The 26,498-nt window shown below is 56.3% G+C and overlaps 1 long non-coding RNA gene across 1 annotated transcript; it reads right to left on the bottom strand.

Annotated features, from left to right (window-relative positions):
• Nucleotides 1–19,785: 19,785 nt before the first annotated feature.
• LOC139079241 (uncharacterized) lies at nt 19,786–26,349 on the bottom strand. Its single transcript, XR_011532665.1, has 4 exons — nt 25,390–26,349; nt 22,095–22,406; nt 20,627–21,747; nt 19,786–20,072 (listed from the first exon to the last, which is right to left on the bottom strand). It is a non-coding gene; the product is annotated as an uncharacterized lncRNA (long non-coding RNA).
• Between the last annotated feature and the right edge of the window lie 149 nt (nt 26,350–26,498).

Genomic DNA, 26,498 nt, shown 5'->3' on the forward strand with positions numbered 1-26,498 from the left:
CCCTCTGAGGACACGGGAGAGGGACCGGGCCGGGCTGGGTCCTCAGGGTCCGCACAAAAAGGGGAGGAGGGGGAGGCCGCCAGCGGACCCGAGCAGCCCAGGACGCTTCCTGGAAGAAGCGTCGCGGGGAGGTCCCTGAGGTGCAGAAACGCACTCCTGAGCAAAGCCTCGGCCCGAGGCGGAAAGATGGTGCGGCGGGGCCCACGGACAGTGTGGGGCCTTCCACGTGCCCCGCACCCCATCCCCGCACAGCGGCCGGGGCGCCCGGGCCCGCGGATTCCAGCGCTGCCGTAGGACAAGCCCGCGCCTGCGCGCGCAGGGCACGGGGCCCGCGTGGGAGTCGGGGGGGTGGGGGTGGGGCGGGAGGACCGGACCTGACCCCCCCACCGCCCGCCCGGCTCCGGGGCAGGGGGCGTCGGGACCCGGCCGGACGGGGCGGCGGCAGACAGCGCCTTTGTGCGCGGCGTCCCCGAGCGTGTCGCGGCGGGCCCGGCCCCGGCCCCGCTCCAGCGCCCGCCCCCGGCCCCGCGCGCATTCCTGGCGAGGCCGGGCGCCACGGGCGGGTGCGCGGGCCCGCCGGGCCCACCGCCTGGCCACCGCAGTAGGGGATCCCCGCACGCGGGGGGTGGACCTGCCGGCCCCAGGAGGGTGACTTGGTTGGCCCGGGGCGGGGTAGGGGTAGGGGGGACGATGGAGGCGAGGCTGCCAGGCTGGGTCCGCAGAGGGGTGGGGTGCCCCGGGCCAGGTGGCTGCCGGAGCGGGTGGCGCTGCTGAGTCGGCCGGCTCGGGCAGGGAGCAAAGGGGCGGAGGGGCGGGCGGCCTGTGTGGTCCGAGAAGCCGAGAGGTTCGCGCAGGGAGCTGCAGGGTTGGGGCGGAGGTCGGGGCAGGCGCCCCTGTCGAGAGAGCCTGGGAGGCTTGCTGTAGCTCGTGTCGGGGCTCTGCGCCCTTCCGGCTCTCGGCCCTGCCTCCTTGCGTCCTCTGAACGCGTGCCTGCGCGGTGCCGGCGTCCTGCCGAGCGCTGGGCCGGAACGTGGAACCGCACACGGCGGAGGCCCACCTTCTCCGCCTTCAAGGACGCGGACCTCAGCCTAGGTCGCCGGGCCCACCAGGAGCACCTAGCCCAGGGGTCGGCCGCAGGGCTGGCTGGACGCCCGGCTGCTTCCTCCCAGCCTGGGGCGGGTCCCCCATCCAGCGCTGCGTTCCTCCTGCTCCCAGAGGCTCGCTCGCCTGCGCTGACAGACACCTCCCCACTCCCGGCCCCCAGCCCCAGGCCTCGGGCTGGCCACTGGTCACACCCCGACTCCCCAGAGGGACTGGCTAAGGAGGGAGTGCAGCGGTGGGAGCAGTGAGTGGGGTGGACAGTGGGGAGAAGCAGGATGTGCTCAGAGGGCAGGGGGAGTGCGGTTGAGTCTGGAAAGGTGCAGGTAAGAGGCCCCAGGAGCAAAGGCCCACCAGTGAGAAATGCCCCTGTTCCAGAGAGCAGAGGTACGAACATCAACGTGAACAACCAGGCTGAATGAAGGAGCCTGGGCTGGAGGACAGTCATGGGGCAGCGGGGAGCCACGGGAGGTGTTTGAGCAGGGGAGTGACATGCTCAGACGCCATGAAAGCCTGATGTATACAGCTGTAGAATAATCCATCTTTCAGGTTGGACCAGTGTTTACTTAATAAATCCTGTGTTGTTGGGTGTTCAGGTGCTTTCCAGATTTCTGGTTAGAGATAATTCTGCGATGAAAATCACTGTCCATCATTGTTTGCACTTTGAGTCATTAAGATAGATTTCTAGACGTGAGTAAAGACTTGATGATCTTCAACTGCTGGCCGAGCAAGTTGTGCCAGCTTCACACTCCACCGGCGGGACCGTTACAGACGCAGGGGCTTCCTCTGAGCCTCTCCCGATCCCACCCACAGACCTCGTCACTCAGCACCCCACATCCTTCAGAGGCACTCCTCCCTTCCCTGGCTGCTCAGGCCAGAGCCAAGTGAAGTCAGCCCTTGCTTTCCCTCTGTTGGGCCATCCACCCGGAGAGCAGACCCCTCCTCACCTGCCCCCTCCGTGCCCTATTCTGGCTGCCCCACTCCCCTCCATCCTGGCTACCAAGAGATCTCTTGATCACACATCTGACTGGCCCCTCCCCTGCTTTAAAGCCTGCTGTAGCTCCCCAGTGCCCACGAGATCAAACCCAAGCTCCTTTCGAGCCCCTGCCCCACCCACCTCTGCTCAGCTATTTGCAGCAACCCCCGCTCCGGTGTGTACTCCCCATGCTGGAACTTGAGCACAGCCATTTCTGCAAACCCTTTCCTGCTGCTGGCCGTCTGCGTCCCTCCAGGCTCCCACGGCCCTGGCACGCTCTCCCCACAGCCCCACACCTTCTCCCGGCCCTGAGGTGGTCAGTAGCTGCCCCCAGCCCAGGCTGCATCTGAATCACTTGCCTCTCTGTCCTTCCCAGGGCCACAGCATCTTCACATCCCATCCCTGAGCCTGGGTCAGACTCCCAGCGGTGGCAGGGAGAGCCCTCACCACCTTGGCCAAGGCCCGGGCCTGTAGCTGGGACCCAGCACCCCAGAGACGTTTAGTGACTGGCTTGGTGTGGTGCAGCAAGTCCAGGGTCCAGGTGGCTGAGCAGAAGGGAGCATCTCCTGGCCTGCCCCCTCCAGGTGCCCCTGGAAGTTCAACCCCCTGGCCCTGCTCTCCAGGCTCAGGGAAAAGCCGACTCCAGATCTCCTGCAGGGTCCAGCCCTAGGCCCCACCACCACACACGCGTGCACACGCCTGAAGCAGCTTGGCTGAGCCAGGCCACGGACGGGCATGCTCCAGCACGCCCTGGCATTCCCGGCCCGATGGGCTGGGAAGAACCCGGGCAGGCCTGGTCATCACCCCAGTCTCTCTCTCAGGAGCTCAGGCCATGGAGGGCTGAGTAGAGAATGCCAGCACAGCCCACTGACCCGTGACTGACTGTGTGGAGTAGAGGGGCCAGGGCATTCTGTCTCCGGAACCACAAAGCTCAGCATGGGAGGGCAGCCCTGGGGCAGGCCAGGTCCCAGCACCACAGATGGGAGGGTGCGGTGCCCAGCCCATGGATGCTGGTGCTGGGGGCCAGGGCTGCTCAATCCAGCCGTGGGCCAGCTGGGCAGACCCAAAGGGGCCAAGACGCCAACAGAGCAGAGACCTGCCCCACTGATCAGAGCCACCTGCAGGCCTCCAAACCCACAGGAATTTGGACACCAGAACCGGCAAGCATGGCTGAGTCAACAGCGGGTCCAACTGCACCAGCGTCACCCTCACAGCCTGGCCACCACCTGCGAGCGTGGCGGGAAGACATTCTCTGCTCCAGTCTTCTGTTAAGGCCTGGAAAGATACTCCAGGGGTTTTTCTTTTCCCCGTAAAGGACTTGTGGGTTCCAAGATTCATTCCTGAGTGTTTTATAATTTTTGTTCTTTTTGAAAATAACATCTTCCCTGTTTTTTTTTTCTTTTTAGTGACTTAAAGGAATGCTATTGACTTTTGTATCAGGCAGTCCTGTTGAACTCTGATTAGTTCTAATACTTACTCTGTTGATTGTTTTGGCATTTCAGTGTAAGTTATCGTGTTATCTGAAAACGCGTGATAGTACAATTTTGTCTCCCTTCATCTAGTTCCTATATTACTGATTTCTTTTTCTTGTCTTATTGCGTTGGCCACAACATCCAGAATAATAGTGAACAGTAGCTGTGAGAATGAACATCCTTGTGTTCTTCCCAGCCTTACGTAAAGTGTGTCTGTTGTGCTGGCCACAGACTGAGGGAGATGGTCCTTATCAAGTGAGGAAAACTCCCTCTAGTTCTTATTTTCTAAGTTTTTTTTAAAATCATGGGTCTGTATTAAACTTTAATGCTTTAATCTGCATCAGTGTAATGAGTATGTTGCTTTTTTTCTTTACACTGGTGAATTGCTGTGTTAAAATTTCGCATTTGAACCAGGCTTATGTCCCTGAGATAAACCTTGTGTGGCCTTAATGCACTGTTGGAATTTAGTTACCAAATACCTTAAGATTTTAAAAGTTCTTGTTCATTAATAACACTGATTTAGAACTTCCTTGTCTTGTGCTTCCTCTTCTGTCTCTGTACTAACTTCATAAGGTGGATGGGACCTCCTTCCCTCTGTTTCTCTTTCCGCTGGGCCAGGGCCTTTGGGAAGGGTGTGTGCATGGGCACTGGGAGAAAGGTTTGGTTACTATTTTAGTGTATTAAATGATCATGGAATTCTTGTTGTTTTCTATTTCTTCTTGCCCCAATTTCAGTATTTTAATTTTCTATGCATCTGTTCATTTTGCCTAGGTTTTCAAATTTATTGGCATATACTTTTTTTTTTTTTTTTTTTTTGCTGAGGAAGATTCTCCCTGAGCTAACATCTGTGCCAATATTCCTTCACTTTATATGTGGGTTTCTGCCACGGCATGACTGACAAGTGGTATAAGTCCGTGCCTGGGATCCAAACCTGCAAACTGGGGCTGCCAAAGCAGAGCGCACTGAACTTAACCACCAGGTCATTGGGCCAGCCTGGGATATACTTTTAAAAATATCTCCTCCATTTCAGATGATGCTCACGGAGCTGTAGTTACCTCCCCATTTGGCCTACACTTTGTGATTTCTCTTTTTTTTTCTTAATTGGTCTTGAAATAAACTTCTCCAGTGCCAGCTTTGATTTTGTTCATCAGTTCTATATTTTGTTCTGTACTCTCTTGATTTATGTCTTTATTATTTTCTTCCTTTTTCTTTGATTCTTTGGGTTTACTCTGTGCTCTTTTTATAGGTCCCTGACTTTGACAATTTGTTTTCACTCCTTCTTATTTTCAGATAAACATATTCAAAGCTGTACAATTGTCTCTAGTACTCTTTTCTTTCTTTCTTTTTGGCAAGGAAGATTGGCCCTGAGCTAACATCTGTGCCAGTCTTCCTCTATTTTGTATGTGGGTCACCGCCACAGCATGGCTGCCAACAAGTGGTGTAGGTCTGTGCCCAGGAATCAAACCTGGGCTGCTGAAGTGGAGCACGCCAGCCAATGGGACCAACCCCATCTCGTACCATTTTAAACATGTCCCATGAATTTTGACTTGTAGAAGTTCCACTATTGTCAAATTTATCTTATGAATTCCTCTTTAATCCAGTCGTTATTTAGTATTTAAAAGGTTTCTGAATTTTTTTTTTTTTTGAGGAAGATTAGCCCTGAGCTAACATCTGCTGCCAATCCTCCTCTTTTTGCTGAGTAAGACTGGCCCTGAGCTAACATCCCTGCCCATCTTCCTCTGCTTTATACATGGGACGCCTACCACAGCATGGCTTGACAAGCGGTGCCATGTCTGCACCCAGGATCCAAACCGGCAAAACCTGGGCCACCGAAGCAAAACATGTGCACTTAAGTGCTGCGCCACCAGGCCGGCCCCTGAATATGGCATTTTTAAAGCCAAACTTTCATTACTAGTTTCTTTTTTGAGAATTATATTTTATTTATTTCTTGTGTGGGTAATGAATGCACACACTATTAAATTCACAGGAGAATAAAGCTCCCCGCGTGCTCCAGGCACCCTGTCTCCCTTCCAGGGTCAGCGAGAGTCTCCAGTCCCTGAAGTGTCCTTCTGAAGACATGCTGAGCACTCCCAACACGGCGAGTGGCCCAGCAGCCCTGCACCTCCGCCTCCTTTCTCTCTCAGAGTCCTCATGGCTGGCTGCGGCCAGGAGCAACCATGGACCCAGTTCTGGCCCAGGAGACATGAGCGTCGCCTGCCGAGAGGTGTGCTGAGAAAACCTGTGCTTTTCAAGAAAATGTGGGACAGACGCAGCTGGCATTGCCTTTTCCTCTTCCCTTTTCTTCTTGGCTTGAACACTATCATGACTTATGGAGATGAGGCAGCCGTTTTGCAACTATGAGGCAACAAGGCAGAGGGAAAATGTCTACCTGCTCTGAGAGGGATGGAAAGAGAAAGCCCTCGACGGCGCTGCTAGACAGCTGAGCCAGGCCTGGGACCTGTCCTCTGGGACTCTTGTGAGAAAATCAACTCCTCTTTGTGGACCTCATGCTAAGTTAGATTTTCTTTTGCTTAGAGCCAACCATTTCTAACACACAAAACCACACACACCCGTTTCACAAAGGAACAAGTGCTTTCCCCTCGGCACCTTGATTATTCCACATAACCATCGGTCCTGGAGGTGGTCCTTAATCAGTGCCAGAGAGCGGCCTCGTTCTTGTTCCTGGGCTCCCACCACCCAGCGTACGGGTCCACAGGCTAGTTAACCTCGCGGGCCGGCAGAGATGTTCCCGCTGCTTTGCTGTTACAGACGGTGCCGTAATGGAGAGCCTGCACACGCTTCATCTCACACTCACGAAGTCCCGTCTGTAGAGCAGACCCCGGGGAGCGGGCCACTGTCGTCTTTGTGACGTTGAATCTCCTGATGCCAGAGCATGGCGTGCCTTCCAATCACCAGTGAGTCGAGTCTCCTGCCGTGTCCCTCAGTGTATTTCCGTTTTCTTCCTTTGCATCACGTGCGTTTCTTGTTAGATTTGTTCCCAGGTATTTTAACTTTTCAGTGCTGTGGGCTCTTGTCATCCTTCCTGCAAACAAGTTGCTTTTTGTACAGACCACGGCGAACGATCGTGTTACTTTTGTCCACAGACTGAAATATGGTTTGTAATAGAATTTAAATCGATCCTCTTGGATTTTCCAGGGGTTTAATCATATCATCTGCAGAAAGTGGTATTGTATTTCCTCCTTTGCAATTCTTATACCTCATTTTTTTCTCTTCTCCAATTGCAAAAATATTAAGCAGCAGTATTAACAGAAGACAGGCTTCCGAGGTTTTACTGTAACAGGCCTGCTCCTTGGCTCTCCCCCGTTTGCCGTGGGGGTGGCTGGAGGCTCATAGAAATGTGTGGTATCATTTGGGAAGGTCTGAGCAAGAATGCATGTTGGTTCTGGCCGTGGCATTGTAACTGCGCCCTCCTGCCCCCATAAACAACTATCCAACGGGACGAACGTTTGAGGCAACTGTTTACAGGGATTGAACAACAGGAGGGGTGAGGCTGTGGCCCTTGAGAGAAGGGCATACGCGAGGGGGTCCCACATTTGCCCTGGTTTTTCACTTGGAGTTTCCTTCCAACATACGAGAGATGGACCCAAAGCAGAGGCCGCGGCTCCCTGGCTGAGGCAGCTGGAGGGGCTGCAGGCGGCGAGGACGGCCCTGGGCTGGAGGGAGCCGCGTGCAACGAGAGTCTGACGCTGACTCCTATGTGGGTTGCCCCCCCCGGAGCCATTCTCCCCACCAGCGCAGTGTCCTACAAGTCAAGTCAGTTCTGACACCAACCCCCTGGAGATGGCGTCCGATCCCACAGGTTAGGGGCTCAGTCCCACAAGACTCCCCCTGTCCCCACCTTCAGATGGTGGTGCCAAGTCCATGTTGTCACCTGTGCTTCTGATCAACTGGCTATAAATTGAGGGTCCCACGACCCCCTCCTGGGGGTCAATTAATTTGCTAGAGTGGATCACACAATTCAGGAAATCGGTTTACTCACTGGACTGCTGACGTATTACAAAGGATGTGAGGATAGGAATAGACAGCCAGATGAAGAGACACGTGGCGCGAGGTCCCGAACAAAGGAGCTTCTGCCTCGAGCAGCTTGGGACCCGGCACAGTGGCACCTGGATGAGTCCTAGTTCGCCAACCTGGAAGTTCTCCGAACCTCCTCCTTTTGGGTTTTATGGAGGCTTCATCATGTAGGCACGACCGATTAAATAATCGGCCGTTGGTGATTGACCCTCTCCTCGCTCCTCCCCAGAGGTCAAGGGGGGTGAAACTGAAAGCTCCAAGGCCCTAATCTCATGTTTGGTTCCCGGCAACCAGCTCCCATCCTTGGCCCAAAAGTCGCCTCATTAACATAACAGAAGACAGCTTTATCCTTTCATTGCAGGGGATTCCAAGGTTGTGGGAGCTCCCTGCCAGGAATGGGGACGGAAGACCAGACACACATCCTTATTGTCAATCACAGCATCACAGTGAGTCTGCATGGGGGGTCCTCAGGTCCTTGGCTGGGAAATAGGCTGGACGTGTGTGGGGACGTCCTCCGTGAAGCCCGGGGCAGTGGTGGCTGTGGGCTGGGAGCCGAGTGGAGGCACCCGCTGTGAGGCAGCGCTGGGTGGCTCTGCAGGTCTTGCCAGCTGGAGTGGAGAGTCCGCCCGGGCCCCTTGGGGCAGCAAGACCCCGGAAGCTTTAGGAGTAGGAATCACTTCAGAATAAGGGCCAAAACCTGGGACTGAGGGCTAACCAGAAACAGACCCACCCTTCCGGAGCATCCCACCAGCCTGACGCGACCAGACGGTCCACTGGGATTTCCCTGCCATCCAGCAGAAGGCAGCGTCTGTAAAAGCAGACATCGTTTAGACTCCTTTCAATGTGACAGCCGCACTGTCCGGCGTAGAAGAAACAGTTACTAGATACGAGAAGACGCGTGGAAAGGTGACCCAAAATCAGGGGAAAGAACGGAAGCAGACCCTCCGGGACCAGAAGTGGCTGACCAGAACTTAAACGAGCATTGATAAATCTGCCCAAGGATTTGAAGGAGCCAACGAACGCACGAGGGAACAGATGGAAAATCTCAACAGAGAAGTGGAAACCGTTCAACAGGACTGAAGAAACTTTCTGCTGTGTCTGCAGCCCAGCAGAGCGGACGCTGCAGGAGGAGGGGTTGGGGGCCCCGAGTGATCTCGGGGACAGTGTCAGAGGTCTAACACACGTGCAGTACAGGCCCAGGAGGAGAGGGGAGACAATGGGGCAGAATGGCTTTTTGAAGAAATAATGGCTGAAAATTCCCCAAATTTGTTGAAAAACATAAACCTACAGATGCAGTAAGTTCAGCACAGCTGAACCCAGAGAGAACCACACCTGGGCACTTCCAAGTCAAACTGCTGAAAACCAAGGGTAAGGAAGACACAACTTAAGCGACAACGAGGTACCACTTTGTTGTGGTGGTTGTTAGGAGCTGGCAGGTCAGTCTGCCCCCGGGGGACTCTATGAATGATTGACATCCACAGTGTCCTGTCCTAACACTCCCCCTCAGCTCCTGTGGACCCCTGCCTATGGCTTCCTGTGTGGCATCAATCCATCTCGTGCTTGGTCTTCCTCTTTTCCTGCCACCTTCTGCTTTTCCCAGCATTATTGTCTTTCCCAGAGAGGCCTGCCTTCCCGTGATGGGCCCGAAGTAGACAGCCTCAGTTTATCCTGTTTACCTCCAACAATCCTTCAGGCTGCATTCGCTCCAGGACCCAGTTGTTGGTCTTTCTGACAGCCCAGGGGATCCGCAGGGCTCGCCTCCTCTCCTGTTGGGGGAAACGCCACTTTACTTCCACTTTAATAACGAAAAGGGAAAAAAAAGCATTGGCACCAAATGCTGGTAAAGTTAGGAGCGAATGGAATTCATACATCGCTGCTGAGAGCGTGAAATGTACAACTTTGTCAAACTCTTCTGCAGTCATTGACCCACCCCAGGACCCAGCGAGTTCACTCCTAGTTACTTTCCAAGAGAAATGACGACGCATGACCACAAACAACTTGTACAATAATGGTTAGAGCCACCTGGTTCACAAAAGCCAAAAACTGGAAAGACTCTAAATGTTCAGCAGTCGGAGAGGTGATAAAGAAATTGTGGGAGAGTCGTACAGTGAAATACTCCTCAGCAAAAACAGGACTGAATTACTGAAATGTGCCACAACATGGACACATCTCAAAAACACCAGACTGAGTACAAAATGCCAGACACAGAAACATGTGTACTTTAGGATTCTATTCAAATGAAGAACAGGAAAGTGAACCATGGGGACGGGAATCCGAACAGTGGATGCCTGTGGGAGTCTGAATAACCTTCAAGGGGCAACATAGCTTTCCAGGGTGATGGAAGTGCCTTGTGTTTTGATTGGAGGTATTGGTTACAGCGTGTACATGTTTGTCAAATCTTGTTGAATTGTGCCCTTCTGATCCACACACTGAAATGCTGGGATCCACTCACAGGAACTGGGGATCTCTGGGGAAATGGCTGATTTCTGGGTTGGGCCAGAGAAAGTATAAGATGGGCCTGGAACACCTTGTTTGTGAGAGGATAGAGAAGTGCTCAAAGAGTGGAGGGGAACGGGGTTTGAGGACTAGACGGGAGTGACGCATTAGTGTGAATGTCCTCATTTTGAAAGTTGCATTTTGATTACGTAGGATTATATTCTTGCTCATGGGAACAACACGATGCAGTCTTTGGGGCTGGGGGGGCAACAGGTCAGCAACTCTCTCTCAAATGGTTAAGGAAGAGAAGGCAAAACTTTTCTGTAGCTTTAAGACTGTTTAAAGATTTTAAAGACCTGTCCCTTTGACTACGTCAATCTTACCTCAACAAAAAGACAGATAAGTTAAATGCTATCAAATGCCTCTTCTAGTAGCTAAGAAGATGCTGACGTGAGTTCTCTCTTCTGATTTGTTGATATGGTGAATGGTATAGAAATATTTTTTATCAATGAACCATCCTTGCATTCCATGAAATTTTCCTTAGTTTCCTATATTCTGGCACACTTTATATGATATTTGAATTATCATTTCCTTAAAATGTACAGTATTCTTATGAAATTGCCCGGGCCTGAGGACTCCTGTGGGGACAGCTCTATGAAAAATGGTCTGCGTTACTCGGTGTCCTTAGATTTTTAAACCTCTTCGGGCATCTGTTATAATACAATTATGATATTTTCTTAGAAAATCATCTATTTAACTGTGCCTTATTTATTTGCTTAGTGTTCATCAAAGCGGTCTCTTATAACTAAAAAAATTTCCGTATCTGTGATTCTTTTCTTCTTATTTCTTCTTTTGTATATTTTAACTTTCTTCTTTTCTTGATGAGGTTTTCTAACTGTTTCTCTATTTTATTGTGATTGTGTCTCCAAAGGACTAGCTTGTAGACTTATTCATTGGTTCTGAGCATCTTTTGGTTTTCAAAGCCATTCATTTTCGTTTTCGTCTTCACTACCTAACCCTTTAGAAACGTTTGCCCATCGTCCTCGTTGCAATCAGAACACGCAGTCCAGCATCAGCATCCCCCTCCTCTCTCTCTCCTAAAGAGGACACCTCTGAGCTGTCCCGGGACGCCAGTGCTTTCCTCCTTTGTATGCCGCAGGACCTTGGTGACAGGAGCATCCCTGGGGTCTTTTGGGGACCAGAGTCGGGAAATGAGTCATCCAACCTTCCTGATTTTGGATCCCTCCTTCTCCACCACACGACAGCCTTTCCAGCATCTTGATTTCAGCCAGTGGGGGAATGTTAAGCTCAGGTTTCAACAACCAACTGAGAAAAAAGTGAGGAAGACTTCCAATTTCTTGAGCTAAAAATATTGAATTGCAAGTCCCTTGTAACTGCACACATCTCGAACAATTCGATCCGATCCACAGGTTTGTTCTTCCCTCCCCCGTCAAGGACTTGCAGAAACCTCCCACACACCCCCAATTTCCTGACAACGTAAATGACAAACCTTGTGAACCTTTTGATCTGTAAGTCCTCTTTTCCCAGGTTAGGTTTGTACTTATCCCCCTGGGACATGCCGGGATCTGAGTCTAATTGTAGGTTTGGAAGCAGGGAGGGGTGGTGGAGGAGGACTGTGATGAATCGGCACCTGCCTGCAAAGTAACCGCAGCAGGTGAGGTCACTGCGAGGTCTTCAAACAAGGCAGGACCAGACCCATAGTGGGGGGCGGGGTGCTGCTCTGCTCAGCGTGATGATCCTGGCATTCCGGCTCCCTAAACCCTCCCCCCAGTCTCCCTCCTAATTCCGGGGTCCAACTCTGTCCCAATCAGGGCCCTAACTCGCACAAAGAGACCTGGGGAGAGGATGTCAATTCAGTCTACATTGGAACTCAGCCCCCCTCCAGATAATCTGTGTCTCATTTGGGAGCGTGTAACCTCGACACCATCAGAGATCAAAGATTCTTTTGGGGATTATAGAAACACTCTTGTTCTCCGACTGTGCCTTGAGCTCAGAATTCGGAAACTCTGATGACGTCATGTTATTTCCTTGGACTCCTGCAGTTCAGAGCAGCCAGCCCAGCCCACAGTCCTGCAGCCCCTGCTCATCACACCGTGCCTTCCACAGGCGCTTCCTCCCAGGTGAGCATCAATTAACCATTTCACAGTGGGTGCCATGGGCTCCAAGTGTCCCGTCGTTGGATGTACCTGCATCCTTACAGCTTCCAAACCCAACGGGGGCGTGTAGACCATCCCAGAATGCCCTGCTTGAACATCTGTGGTCTGCAGTCACTGCTGGTACCAAACCCTGTAGGAGTCAGGATGCAGTTTTGGATTAACAGAAACTCCCCTGGCTGCTTTTGAGGCAGAAAGGGAGGGAAATGAGAGCACAGGGAGAGCAGGGCCTCAGCTGAGCCTCAGACACGACTCTCACAACTCCATGGTCAACTTGGCCTGCTGTGGTAGAAGCCACATGACACAAATCCTCTCTGGCTCCTCCAGTTGGAACATGGAGTTGACTTCCTGCTCATTGAATAGAGACCAGGCTCGGGACCAGCTTTGACTGAAAGAATGCATCCAAGGCAAGATGCAGCCTCTCCCCTCCCGCCCCTGGAGAGCCGACATCATGAGAACCAGCCTTGCCTGGTCCAAGAAACCGGAGAAGAGCCGAGGTGCCCAGCGGAAAACCAGTCAACCGCTAGACCTGTGTGTGAGGCCTTCAAGAAGCAGCCAGGCCCCAGTGGACCCCAGTGGACCCGCAGAAGTTCTCCAGGAAGCTGACCATGGAGGCCAGGGCAGACCTGCCAAGACAGCCAAAGAACCACCCAGGTGAGCCCAGCCCAGACTGTCAGCCCCAAACGTGTCCTACGTGAATGGCTGCTGTTTGAAGCCACCGAGCTTTAGGGCCATTTATTACAGCGAAAGGACCGCTGATGCCCCTCTCAAGGAAGCTGCCGTTCTTGCCACAATTGAGCAGTCGGAGAAACCAGAACTCTGCGTTTAGCTCCGGGACCTCACCCAGCCAAAACTGATTGATGCGGGCTCGGTGAGTTGAGGAGTCAAAAGAAAGATTTCTTGGACTCTCAAGGTCTAGCAGTAGTGTTCTTTTATTCAGAGAATAGCATGGGGACAGGACCCGTGGGCAGGAAGAGCTGCGGGCATGAGGACAGGACCCGTGGGCAGTGAGAGCTGCAGGCATGGGGACAGGACCCGTGGGCAGTGAGAGCTGCAGGCATGGGGACAGGACCCATGGGCAGGAAGAGCTGCAGGCATGAGGCCAGGACCCGTGGGCAGTGAGAGCTGCAGGCGTGGGGACAGGACCCGTGGGCAGTGAGAGCTGCAGGCATGGGGACAGGACCCGTGGGCAGTGAGAGCTGCAGGCATGGGGACAGGACCCGTGGGCAGGAAGAGCTGCGGGCATGAGGACAGGACCCGTGGGCAGTGAGAGCTGCAGGCATGGGGACAGGACCCATGGGCAGGAAGAGCTGCAGGCATGGGGACAGGACCCGTGGGCAGTGAGAGCTGCAGGCATGGGGACAGGACCCGTGGGCAGTGAGAGCTGCAGGCATGGGGACAGGACCCGTGGGCAGTGAGAGCTGCAGGCATGAGGACAGGACCCGTGGGCAGTGAGAGCTGCAGGCGTGGGGACAGGACCCGTGGGCAGTGAGAGCTGCAGGCGTGGGGACAGGACCCGTGGGCAGTGAGAGCTGCAGGCGTGGGGACAGGACCCGTGGGCAGTGAGAGCTGCAGGCGTGGGGACAGGACCCGTGGGCAGTGAGAGCTGCAGGCGTGGGGACAGGACCCGTGGGCAGTGAGAGCTGCAGGCGTGGGGACAGGACCCGTGGGCAGTGAGAGCTGCAGGCATGGGGACAGGACCCGTGGGCGGTGAGAGTTGCAATGTGTTGAGGGTTAGGGCTAAATTGATAAGGCATGCGTACGTATTTATTTTTACCAGACAGAGGAAAGATGATGTAAAAAGTCATTAAAATGGTGTCAGTGCAGGTGGGGTCTGGTTATTGGGAGGTCCTATAACTAGATAAGAATCAGATCAGATCAGGTCAGGATGTCCGATGCTTCCCAGAGGATCATATAGATTGGTATGTAGGGCAGGAAGCCTTGGGCTTCTCTCCCTGGGGCAGCCCTGATCCTCATCACGATGGTGTCTAGATGGAAGCCGGTGTGGAGAAGGTTCTGGATGAGACTCTGTCCTTCTGCTGCCACAGAAGAGCTGAACGCCCGCGCTGGGGCTCCCCTGTGGAAAAAGATGGAAGCCACCAAGGACAGATCCACCTTCACCTTCCCTTTCCAACCCTCACCTGAGGGCGGGGACCGGAAGCACGGGATCCAGGGAGCCCACTGGGGCTGCTTATCTGATCCACCTCCTCAGTGCAGCCTGGACCAGGACTATACCCGGACGGTCGTCTCCACCAGCCAGGCTCGTGGGTCTCATTTGGTCCAAACTTTCTGCGAAATAAAGGGCCTTATCTGCAGTCCTCCTCAAACCCCACAAAGCCAGACGCCACAGAGAAAGGCTTGACTCTGTGAATTTAAAACTTCTGATCAGCAAAAGAACCGCAGTTGACGACAAACTGGGAAACGCTTCTGGCAGCATATTCCCGAAGGATGGACAGGTTTGTCACACACACGCTTAAAATTCTACTCAGCAAAAGAAAACACAGTTAACTCTGAACTTGGAAAAATATTTGCTACATACATAACGGAAGAATTGACATATTTAACCATGTAAAAATTTAAAATATCCCATAGCAAAAGATGCCACAGACACACAGGGGGGCGACCCGTTCCACCAGCTTGGAGTACAAATAAGGGCACGTAGTTTTGTTCTTCGTGGGATCCCCACCCACTCACGTTGTCGGGAACTCTTCCCTCCCCAGCGAGCTTCCCACGGGGCCCAGCCTCGGCGAGGAGCAGCTCTGCTGCCCCACCGACATTTCAGACATGTTCGCTCTTGACATGGCACACCCACAGCGACAATGCTGCCCCTCCGAGACCCCTGTGCACAGGTGGTTCCAGGAGCATCAGCTGGAGACGCCCGCTGCTGGGACACCTGGAGAAAGTGACATCTGCCGGCACTGTCCTGCCCCGGGATGCTGGCCACGTCAGAGAGACTGAAGGGGACTCCAGGACGAGGGCAGAAGGCGGTCTCTGCTGCTCCAGACCGCTGAACAAGAGGGCCCGGGAGCTCTGTTCAGACCCCCAGCGAGTAGAAGCGCTGAATCTTTAAACTGCTAATAAAATGCACGACTAGGTGGGGAAGCCAGAGGGAGGGATGGTAGCGAATGGGGATGGGAGGGGCAGGGCTGTAGGGTCCAATGCACCCACGAGGTACTGGGGCTATGATGCCGCCGAGGGCCACAGCCAGGCCACAGGCCCCACGTCCACACAGGGGGCTGGAGCTGGTTCCCACCCAAAGCCAGACCGTGAGGGTCTGCCCCTGGGTCAGGGGTCAGTGAGAGGGCACAGGGGCCAGGCGCTGGGTCCTCCCAGAGTTAGCGGAGTGTCCCTGGAATGCTATGTGCTCGGGGACATTCGTGCACATTTTGTCCACATCTCAGCTCACTCGGCATTCAGAGACCAGATCCACGCTGATGGGAGCAGCACACTGGGCCCGTCCTCCTGGGGCAGGAGCTCTGTCCTGCGGCCTGGGCTGGGGTTCAGGATGCCCGGTCAGCGCTATGTGGGCCACGGGCCCTCAGCACCTCTGAGACCACTCTGTGCCTCAGTTTCTCCCTGCAAGATGGGAATGACAACTGTACCCCCAACATGACCCTTGTGGGTGCTGGGGGACATTGATCCCCTTTTGTGTCACTTTCGTGAAGGGTTTGGAATGAGGCCTGGCAAATGGTAAATGCCGTAAAGCATTTGTGAATGGATAAACCAAGCTGTCCTGGTTGGCTAGTCTGGAGCGGTGGGCTCTGAGTCAGCCTCATCCAGGGACGGGCATCGAGGGCCCCCCGTGGGGGTGTCTACAGGGGTGGAGTACAGAGGGCGCCCAGGAAAACCCGCGCCAACACCCCTACCCAGCCCTTCTCGCTCTCGCCCACACCAGGGGTGGGGGACACCTTGACCTCAGGCAGTGCAGCCCATTGGGCTCCAGCTCCTGTCGTCACACCACGTGGACCTGTGGACCTGCCCTGCTGCCGGGCGGCCGGCTCAGGCCCCGAGTCTCCGACAAGGAGGTGACCTCATCCGGCACATGTTCCCTCCTTCTCGGATGACCCCCCCTGGGCCGCCAACCCCACACGCCAGGCTTTCTGACAATACCAGAGGTAGACGGTGTGTCCCCGGGCAGTAATGGGGTCTGACTCCAGCTCTGGGTCTAGAGGACCAGGGTGCTGGGGGCTGTGAGGGGACGGCAGCCCCTCGCAGACAGCCACCCCAGGACAGGTCACTACAGGGCGATTGTAAAGTCAGAGGGACAGCCCAGTGACTGTCCTTAATTGTGACGCCAGCTACAAGCTCAGAGTCCCCGGACCCCCTCAGGTTTGATGGCTCACTAGGAGGACTCGCAGAGCCCGCGGTCACAGTCCATCCCCAGGAAAGGACACAGACTGAAGCGGCCAGGGAGGAGGCGCAGGGCAGGCCCAGGGGTCGGTGCAGCAGGCTCCAGGTCCTCGCCCCGGGAGTCAGGGACCGCACGACTTTCCCAACATTGATGGGTGACAGTCTGCACGGAGCATTGCCAACCAGTCCCGCACTACCCACCTGAGCCGTGGTGTCCAGGTCTTTTACTGGGGCTCCATGGTCGACTGCCCCTCCGGAGGCCAAGCTGATACCGTGTGACCAAGCCCTCACCCTAAATCCGGCTGTTAGACTCACTGGTGTGGCCCCCAGACCAGCGAAGACCCTCTTATCAGCAGGACCTTTCAAGGCCTCGAGACCACCTCTCCGGAGCTGAGGGCAAGGCCAGACCTCCTTGGACGAGGTTGAATCCTTTACTACACACCCACCCAGCAAAGGAAGGCCAGTCCACACAGACAGGGCCTGGAGGCAGCTGGGAGCTCAAGCCCGCCTCCTCCTCCCACCCCGTCCTCGGGCTGCAGTGGATGCCGATGTTCACACACACAACTGCTGAGCCTCCAAATTCACCCTACACGTCACCTCGGCACCCTGCAAGGTCAATTTGGGGTCTGACTTTTAACGGAGTTGGCGCTGAGACTACAAGAGGTGTTTTGGGGACCGTCGTGGAAGCCCCCTGCTTGACCACGTCGGAAGTGAAGAAGTCAAGTCCCAGCTGGTCGCTGACCTTGGTCAAATCCCCCAGCGCAGGCCGAGCACCAGCCCCTGCTCAGCCCTGCAGGCTTCACCCCCAGCCGGGCTCATGCCACCGCAGGGACAGCCGCCAGGCTCACCTCCGCCTGCGCCCACGCCCCCTGCGAGGCAGCTTCCACCAGCAGTGTCTTCCATCCCCCTACTTCTGGAGTCCGGTGGGTGGGCCTCAGCGCTGACTTCGTCCGACAGAATGCGTTGGACGAGCCGTGCACCAGCTCCAAGCCTGGGCCTCAGAACCCCTTGGGCAAGTGCAAGTCGTGTACACGAAAATCACAGAACATGGCAGGAAGAAATGAAGGGAAAACTAAAGGGAGAGACACCAATGCTCATGGACTGGATAACTCAATACTGTTAAGATGGTAATGCTTCCCAAATTCATCCACGGACCTATTGTAATCCCAGCTGGCTTTTCTTTTTTTTTTTTTTGGCAATAATTGATAAGCTGATCCCAAAATTCATACGGAAATACAAAGTACCCAGAATAGCCAAAATAATCTTAAAAAGGAATAAAGTTGGAGGACTCACACTTCCCCAAAACTTACTACAAAGCTACAATCATCAAGGTAATACGGTTCTAGCAAGAGGACAGAATTGAGTCCAAAAATAAACCTTTACATTTGTAGTCCATTGATTTTCAACAAGGGTATCAACGCACAGAATGGGAGGAGATATTCAAATCATGTATTTGATAGAGGACTTTGTATCCAGAACATGCGTGTGTGTCTCACAACTCAATAGAAAGACAAATAACCCAGTTTAAAAATGGCCAAAAGATCTGAGCGGACATTGCACCAAAGGACATACAGAGATGGCCAAGAAGAGCTTGGAGAAGCGCTTGGCGACATTAGCTAACAGAGAGACGCAAATTAAAGCCGCAATAAGGTACACTTTACACACGAGGATGGCCATAATTGAAAAGACAGACAGGGACAAGGGACGACGAGGCTGTGGAGGTGGGAACCCTTGGACCCTGCCAGCGGGAGGGCAAAATAGTGCAGCACTTTGGAAGACTGTCTGTTTTCTAAAACCTTAAACATAAATTCACCATCCGGCCCTGCGATTCCACTCCCAGGTATCTACCCAACAGAAATGGAAACCTGAGCCCGCAGAAACACTTGTAAAGGAATATCCATGGCAGCCTCACTCCTCAGAGCTAAAATACGGGCACAGCCCAAATGCCCATCACCTGGGGAACAGAGAAACAAAAGGTGACGCATCCACACAGTGGAATGCGATTTGGCTGTAAAGACGGACACAGCTCTGACACACGGAACGTCATGACACGATGCTCAGGGAAAGAGCCAAGACGCAAGAGCACGGGTGTGTGGTTGCCGTACTCTGAAGGGTGCAGAGGAGGCAAAGCTGTGGAGTCAGAGAGCAGACCCGTGGGGGCCGGGGGCTGGGGTGGGGTCGGGGAGTGACTGCTGGGGGTGACGGAGATGTTCTCAAACTAGGTTGTGGTGATCACTACATAACTAAAGTTATGAAACATAATTGCACTGTACACTTAAAATGAGTCAATTTTATAGTCTATAAAACATCCCTCGCTAAAGCTGTTAAAAAGGAAAGAACCGGGGCCGGCCGAGTGGCCTAGCGGGTAAGCTCAGCGCACTCCACTTCAGCAGCCCAGCTTCAGATCCCGGCACGGAGCCTCCTGGTGTGCGTGAGCCACCATCAGTCTCCACTGCTGAACCAGCTCTGGGGCTGCAGCCACGAAACACAGACTGGGGGTCTCTTCCTTGGAAGCACCCCTGGGGCTCTACACTGTATTGGCCTGGGTTCAAAGCGGACATAGAAACTGCTCTGTGCATCTCAAACAGAAAGGGAATTTGCACAGAACACAAAGCGGGTTGGAAGTGTCGCCCAGAGATCTGGAGCTGCAGGGAGCCACCAGGGTCCCCACAGGAGCCTGGGCCCGTTGCCTGCCCCACCCCACCCCACAGCAGGAGCCTGCACCACCTGCTGCTGCCATGGCTGCTGGAGTCAGGTGGAAGGGTCACCTCCCTCGTGCCTTCTAATCCCACGCAGGTGCCTCTAGGTGCAGACCCCGGCCGGAAGCCCCTGGCACGGGAGTCTGGGGGCGTGGTTTCAGGCTGTAGCTCAGTGGGACGGGGACAGCGTCAATGGCTGGTGTAGGACTGAGACCCCAGAGACAACGTCCCACGCCATCCTGGTCATCAACTTCCGAGGGGGAGAGAAAGCAGACCCCTGGACGTGGCCACATCAACATTCCGTGCCGAGGGGCAGGCGGCTCCAGGGTCTTACACCACTCCTTCCAAGCAGGCAAGGACCCAGGTATTGGAGCTCCCGTGAGCTCCCATTTAAAGAAACCACTCGGTACTCAAATTTAACAACAACAAGGTCGCAGCAGTCCAGGGGTGCGGAATCAGCTTGCCCAGGGGTCACACTGCGCGCAGCCCCGGGGCACAAGCAAAACGGGACAACATAACACACTTTTATTAAAGATAACTTGATATTTCTATTCATCCAAGAACTATTTATTGGGTGTCTATGACACATCAGTCCCTGTTTTACACCTGAGGACAGAGCGTGGGAAAACAGCCCGAGTCCTTCCTTGTGAACTTGGGTTCTGGGGGAGGAGACATCATAAACGACTCAGCCCTGAGAGGCCTCGTGGTGCTGGGCACTGAGGTGGAGAACACAGCAGAGCAGGAAGGTGAGAGAAAGCTTGAAGAGGGAGGGAGTTGGCAAGTGCAAACGCCCCGAGGCAGGCTGTTCAAGGAGCTACAGGAGGCCGTGTGGCTGCAGCGGGGAGAAGAGGGGCGAGCAGAGTCAGGTGGGCCTGATCGTGATGGACACTTTAAGGAACTGGGCTTTTCTCTAGATAGGATGGAAAGCCATTGGAGGGTCTTAACATTGCTGAGGAAGGAGAAGGGGGAAGAGGAGGAGGGGGAGGAGGGAGGGCAGGACCCTCAAACTAAGGGAGACCTCACAAAAGGACAGACCTTGTTGGAGCTCCTCGCTCCTCTCACTTCCATATTGAAAAGGACTCAATTTTGAAACGCTGCTAGGGAGGACCCTCTATCTTTCCTGTGCTTTGCACCCCTAGGAGCACACTGGCCCTGGGAACTGGGAAATTCTGTTCTGAGAAAATTGGTGCCAGGTGCCGGCTGCACTGAAATAATTAGGTTGAACGGTATGAAATTGCTGCTACGTGTCTGTTTTGACCTAAAAAAGGCAATTCACAGGGTTCAACCTAATAGGAAAAAAGGCCACGTGGCTGTGGAGGTGGCAGGGGCTGAGCCGACCATGGGTGGAATAGGTATCACCAAGGTGAGGACAGAAGTGAGACCTACCAAGTCAGCTGGCGGGTGAGAACAGGGGGCGGCCACCCCATGTCTCCTTGCGGTCACCCTCCGCCGTCTGAAGTCCCCCGTCACACCACTCCAGTGCTCTGGTCTCAGGCTCTCCCTTTAAAATGATGCTCACGCCATACGGTCACGAACTCCCAGGTGGTGCTCCCGGGACTTGCTCCCACTCAGCTGGGGGCCCGCAGCCCTGCTGAGAGAAGATGCCAGTGGTGCTTGTGCTACAGAACAGACAGCCGGACTTGGGGACAGGGGGCCGCTCGCCTGGTCAAGCAGCTGCTCTGCCCAGGACGCCCACACGCTGTGTGTGCAGCGGGTGGCACCTTTAAAATGTGTTCCCCGGTCCCCCGCCCTCCAGGAGGTGGGCTCACTCTCCCCCGTGGAGCGTGGCTGGACTCACCCGTGGAGCTGGTGGAATGATGGAGGGCCATCGTTGAAGCCTGGCAGCATCTGTCCCACCTGCTCACGGTCCACTTGCTGCGGGGCAGCTGGCCGCCCAGCAGTGAGGACGCTCCGGCAGCGTGATGGGGAGGCCAGACCCCCCCGACAGCCACATGAGCCTACTCGGAAGTGGACCGAGGCACCCATCAGGGCTTCCAAGCACTGCAGCCCTGGCCAACGAGTTGACTGCAGCCTCCCGAGAGAGCCCAGGTGGAACCAGTGGCTAAGCTGCTCCCACATTCCTGACCCACAGAACTGCAGTGGTAAAGGTCTGTCATCGTAAGCCACTGCACTTGGGGTGACTTGTTACGCAGCCCCAGATCACAAACGCTGGTATACTCAGAAGTCTAAGATGACGTGTGTTCGTCAGGCTGGGAGACCGCATGCAGCAGTAACAAACATCGCCAAAGCCCCGTGGTTTAACACACACCAAAGCTGACTTCTTGCTTACACTGAAGTCCACTGCGGGTTCCGGTGACTCTCCACAAGCTGGCCTGGGGTTCCAGGCCCCATCTGCTGGTGGGTCCCGCTCCCCAGGAGCCTCCACCACGGCCTCAGCACCCCGAGAGAGTGGAGAACCGTATGCCGGCCCTTCGAGGCTTCCGCCCGGGTGCACCAGTCAGTCATGTGCCTCTCGCCTGCTGGCCGGCCCCTCTCCTCCCACTTGCCTGGGAAGAGAAAGTGCCAGGTCTTGTGAGCATCCGTAACGCCTACCACGCAATCCGTTTTACTTTTTTCCTTTGTGGATTTGGCTCATCTCCCTGCATCTTTGTGAAGCGCCAGCTTCTCTGGGTGCAGCCTGGGCCCTGGAGCCCTCCGCCCTCCGGCTGCTGGGGCCGCGTGCCGTGCCATTCCGAGATGGGTGCGCGCATTTTGGCTGCGGCTTCTCCCCAGCAGCGCCTCACCCTCCTGCCCGAGCTCCTGTCATGCACGTTCCCTCCCTGGAATCTCTGCCCCATGTGCTTTCTAGTTTCCCTGGTGTCTTCAAGGTGCTAATTTGGGTCTCAGCACCCACCTCCTGTTCCTCCAGTGGGCTGCGAATTGCCAGCCGGGACGCCACATTTCAGCTCCAGGAGATCATTTTGTGCCATCCTTTGATCACCTCCCATGTTCCCTTTGATGGTTAGCTCTGTGGCCGTTTGCTTGGTCTCATGGGCTGGGTGCTGGGGGGCCTGACCGGGCCTCTCTCTGGCTGCCAAGCCCCAAGGGCTGCTGTCAGCTCTGTCCACCTCTGTGGGGCCAGGGTCCAAAGGCCTGCGAGAGTGGAAGGCGCAGCAGTCTCCGGGGTCAGGGGTGCAGGCGCAACAGGACCAGCCCCATAGGGAACCTGGAAGATGCAGGAGGGACTAAGGACATGCAGGGTGATGGTCACTGGGCCCCACCTTCCTCTCCTGAGTGCAGTGCAGACGGGGGCGGGGGGTTGGACCAACCCTGGAGAGGGCACCTCTGGGGGCTGCAGAGTGGGGGGACCCCCTTCCCCCATGAGCGGGGTCTCCCACCTGGGCAGAGTGCTTCCCACGCCCCACCAGCACTCAGAGCCGTGTTCTGACCTCATCGGCACCTTCATGAGCCCATTGGAGCCAGTGTGTGTGTGTGGACACCGCCCAGCTGCTGTGCAGGCGTTGTTGCTGGCCGAGCCTCAGAATGTCCGCCATGCCCCAGGGAGGACTCCCTCAGGCCCCGCCCTCCTGCCTGCTGCCCTCCTCCAGGAACGCCATCCCTCAGCTGTCATCTCCTGGGACCTGAGGTCTCACCACCTCCCTGGCAGGCTTCCAGAATCTGCCAAGGCCAGGGAGGCCACAAAGACTGTCACAGGCCAGATCCCATCCTCCTGGTCTCAGTTTCCCCTTTGGAACAGTGGTCTCCAAGCCCCTGGCACCCTGATGCTGTCAGTCTGAGACACTCCCAGGTCCCTGCCGACCCAGCTCCTTGGAAGACCTGGGTCTGGGCATCTGATGAGGAAGGGGCAAGCCAGGCTGGGTCTTGGGATAGCTGGGGTCAGGCCACCACGTGGCCAACGCCACCACCGGCCCGCGGCCCAGCCTGCAGGGGTTAATGGGCTCAGCCGCCCCGGGGACGTGTACGGAATCTCTTCCCCGCTCCCCAGGGCCTGGTTTCTTCGGAGACTCAGCAGTCAGAGCTGTCGCCAGGCAGAGCCAGCTGTCAGAGTCCCCAGGGCCAGGCACCGAGGAAGCAGCGGGCAGCCCCAGGGCTGCGGGTACAGGAGGCGCTGATCCTGGCCTCCGAGCTGCTCAGCAGCTGCAGCAGGCCGCCTGCCGGGACTGGGTCAGCCCAGTGGGTCTGGACATGCCACTCGGTCCAGGGCAGGTGGGGGCGGGGCACGGCTCCCTGCTCTGACTTCACAAGGATGAGAGGAGGTGGGAGAGGGCGGTCAGCCCCCAGCCCAGAGGAGGTGGCGTCTCCAAGGGGTGTGCACGGACGCTGGCTCTGCCCATGTCCTGGAACCTGCAGCGATGGCCGCTGTGGACAGGTCACTCTTCACCTGGCGGGCAGTGTGGGGGCTCTCTGGATCCCCTGCCCACAGAGAGAGTGCCCGCCCCCCGGGGCTGCCCCGGCCTTGCACCTTTCCCAGCACAGCCCAGCCAGGCACCCACCTGGGGCCTCAGACCTCTGCTCTAGTCCCCAGGCTGACACCTCAGGCCGATCCTTGCAGAGTGGCCTGGGCCGCCATCTGTGTGGTGGACCACAACCCCAGCGCATGTGTGAAGCCCACCCCACCCCAATGGCCACCCTGATCCCACCTCCATTTTCTCTCCACTCAACAGCCTTTGGGTCCTAGATGCAAATGAGCGGGACACAAAGACTGTGCTGGGCCCACTCGGCCTCCCCAGGCCCTGGCTGGAAGCAAGTCCAGAGGTGTGGCTGGGCTGTCACCCCACGGGAGGCCCCAGCGCCCGAGGCCCACGCCGCTGAGCCTTGTTCCCCCCAAACCCACAGCCCACCAGGCCCAGACCCTGCCTTGGTGACACATGCCCCAGAGACAGTGGAGGGGCTCCCCCGGCCCAGCCCTTGGGCCTGAGCCCCGCTCCTCTCCTGTGGGACCCCGGCCTCTCCTGCCCAGCTCCCCTGGCCCCATCAACCAGGAGGGGGAAGACACGGGGAAGCAAGAGAGACTGGCCATCGGAGGAGGCTCACACAGCTGCGCAGAGCACGGCAGGCTCACGGGCAGGCAGCCGAGGAGGGAACCCGGCAGCCAGGAGGGCCCCAACTGCCCCTGGACTCTGCTGTCCTCTCCCCTCTGGGCCACAGCAAGTTGCTGCTCAGCCATGCAGGCAAATGGGAAGTCTCGTATCGGAAGGCTGCCCACAGTTCCTACAGCCACAGCTTTCTCCTGCTTGGCCAGGGGAGTGCCCGGCGCCAACCTCGGGGTGACTGTGGGGTGGCTGCCAGCTGGGGCCCGTGAGCGTGTTTTCTTTTGCCTGAACTTCCTAACGAAGCAGCTGCTCCTCTGGGGGCCAATTACCCCCCACGCCCAGGAGAGAACAAGGTGCTGACTGGGTGGGATGGAGGGGCCGGGCCTCAGCATGGCGGGACTAAGCGGGGCTGGGGGCTGGCAGGGTGAGCAGTGCTCTGGGGGTGTGGAGGTGGCCCTGGGGCCGAGGTGCAGGTGGCAGGCCAGCCACTGGGTGCTGGGCTGGGAGCCCGGCCACTCCTCATGGCCACACTGAGGGGGCAGTGCTGGAAGCAAGGCAAGCCCCACTGTCCAGGAGTGATGCAATCACGAGACATTTGAGCCAGGAAGGTTCCAGGCTCCAGGTCTGGGCTGCCCGGTGTGGCCATCAGTCTGAGCTGGCCATGGCCAGAAAAGGTGTGTGGACAGCCCTGTTCTCATGCCTGCTTGGCACCAGGTCACCCAGGCCAGGCCTGAGTCGGGGAAGGAAGGCGAGAACCTGAGGTGGGCTCAGGGCACGGGCAGCAGGTCGCACACGTGCATGTACACGTGGATGTGGTGTGCACAGATGCACCTTGGGTGCCACCCGCTCCCACCTGTGACAGCCAGTCTCTCCCCTCGGCAGGCAGTGTCCTGTGACCCCCCGAGACCCCAGGCCAGACCCACCCCCTCGAGGTTACGGGGGCTTCCCCAGAATGTGGGGTACCCACGGGCATCACCCACGGATGGGACGCTTCCTGCAGCCCAGCCCACCTGCTCCCACCTTCTCTCTGCTCACCCCGCGCCTGCCCCAGCTGACGGGCCTCAGGCCCCTCCAGGCCCCTGGCCCAGGGCTCCCTCGGCTGCTGACGCTGTTCCCACCCTGTCCCTCCGGGCAGCACCCCGATCACCTTCTGACCTCTTCTCCACTGATGCTCCCCTCGGCAGCATCTCAGTGGCTGTGGGGTCTTCAGTTCGGGGATGGCACTTCATTTCTAGAAGCTTCACTCGGTTCTTTTTCGAATCTGCTGGGTTGCTATTTTCGAGCTCCCGTTCAACCTGGTGCACTGTTCACTCCAGGCCTGGCGTCCCCTCCGCCCCGGCACCGGGCAGGCTCTCTGCTGGCTCCCCCTCGCGGTGCTGGGTATCCCTGGGTCTTGGGTTCTCTGACCTTGAAAACTCACTCATGAGACACCTGGAGGGCCTACGACAAAGGCCATTGGCATTTCTTTCTCCCAGGCCCGTAGGGGCCAGGTCACATAAACACGGTTTAAAAGGAAACTCAAAGTTCAGGATTTTTTTGGCCAACCGAGGTGGGAACGTGGGCTCCGTGTCCGCATGAGTCGGGTGTAAACACGACTTTTCAGGGGCAGACCTCCCCCCTGACCTGCCGGACACCCCCTCGGGGACAAGGCAGGAGGAGGGTTTCCCTCTGCCCCCATCGCCTGGAGGGGACAGGTCCGTGGGATCCAAGTGATGCTGAGCAGGTTGTCCTGCAGACCGCGCCTCGCCACAGTGAAGGACACAGCGGGCCCTCAGGAGACCACTCCTTACGCGGGGCCCGCAGCTCGCTCGCACGGCACCTAAGGGATCCACAACAGAAGCGTCTCGAGGAGAGGCGTCCGGAGTCACCTCTGCAGCGACAGCAAACGTGCAAACTGGCTCACAACTCACTCCCAGGCTGTCGGCAGCGTTTTCTTCTCCTTCTTCTTATAGACTCTGTCCTGGGCTTTGCTCCTTGACTTAGCGACCACCAGCCCCCTCTCGGGACAGCAGACAACTTGGGCACAAACCGACGAGACGCGGGAGCAGGGCTTCGACCGCCAGGCAGGAGGCCACCGTGCTGAGCCGGTCTGCCTGGCCGGTCAGGTGCAAGAGCAGCCCACGGCCTCGAGGTCATTCTCCCAAGTTTTGACCCGGTAAGTCCTTAAAACCTTGAGAGCTCTTCATTGCTAAGTGACAAACTATTTCATAAAACATTTTTCAGCTGCTTTAAGTAGAGTAGGTGTCAAGCCCCTCCCTCCCCCA

Source organism: Equus przewalskii, chromosome 25 (assembly GCF_037783145.1).
Source record: "Equus przewalskii isolate Varuska chromosome 25, EquPr2, whole genome shotgun sequence".
Taxonomy (NCBI): Eukaryota; Metazoa; Chordata; class Mammalia; order Perissodactyla; family Equidae; genus Equus; species Equus przewalskii.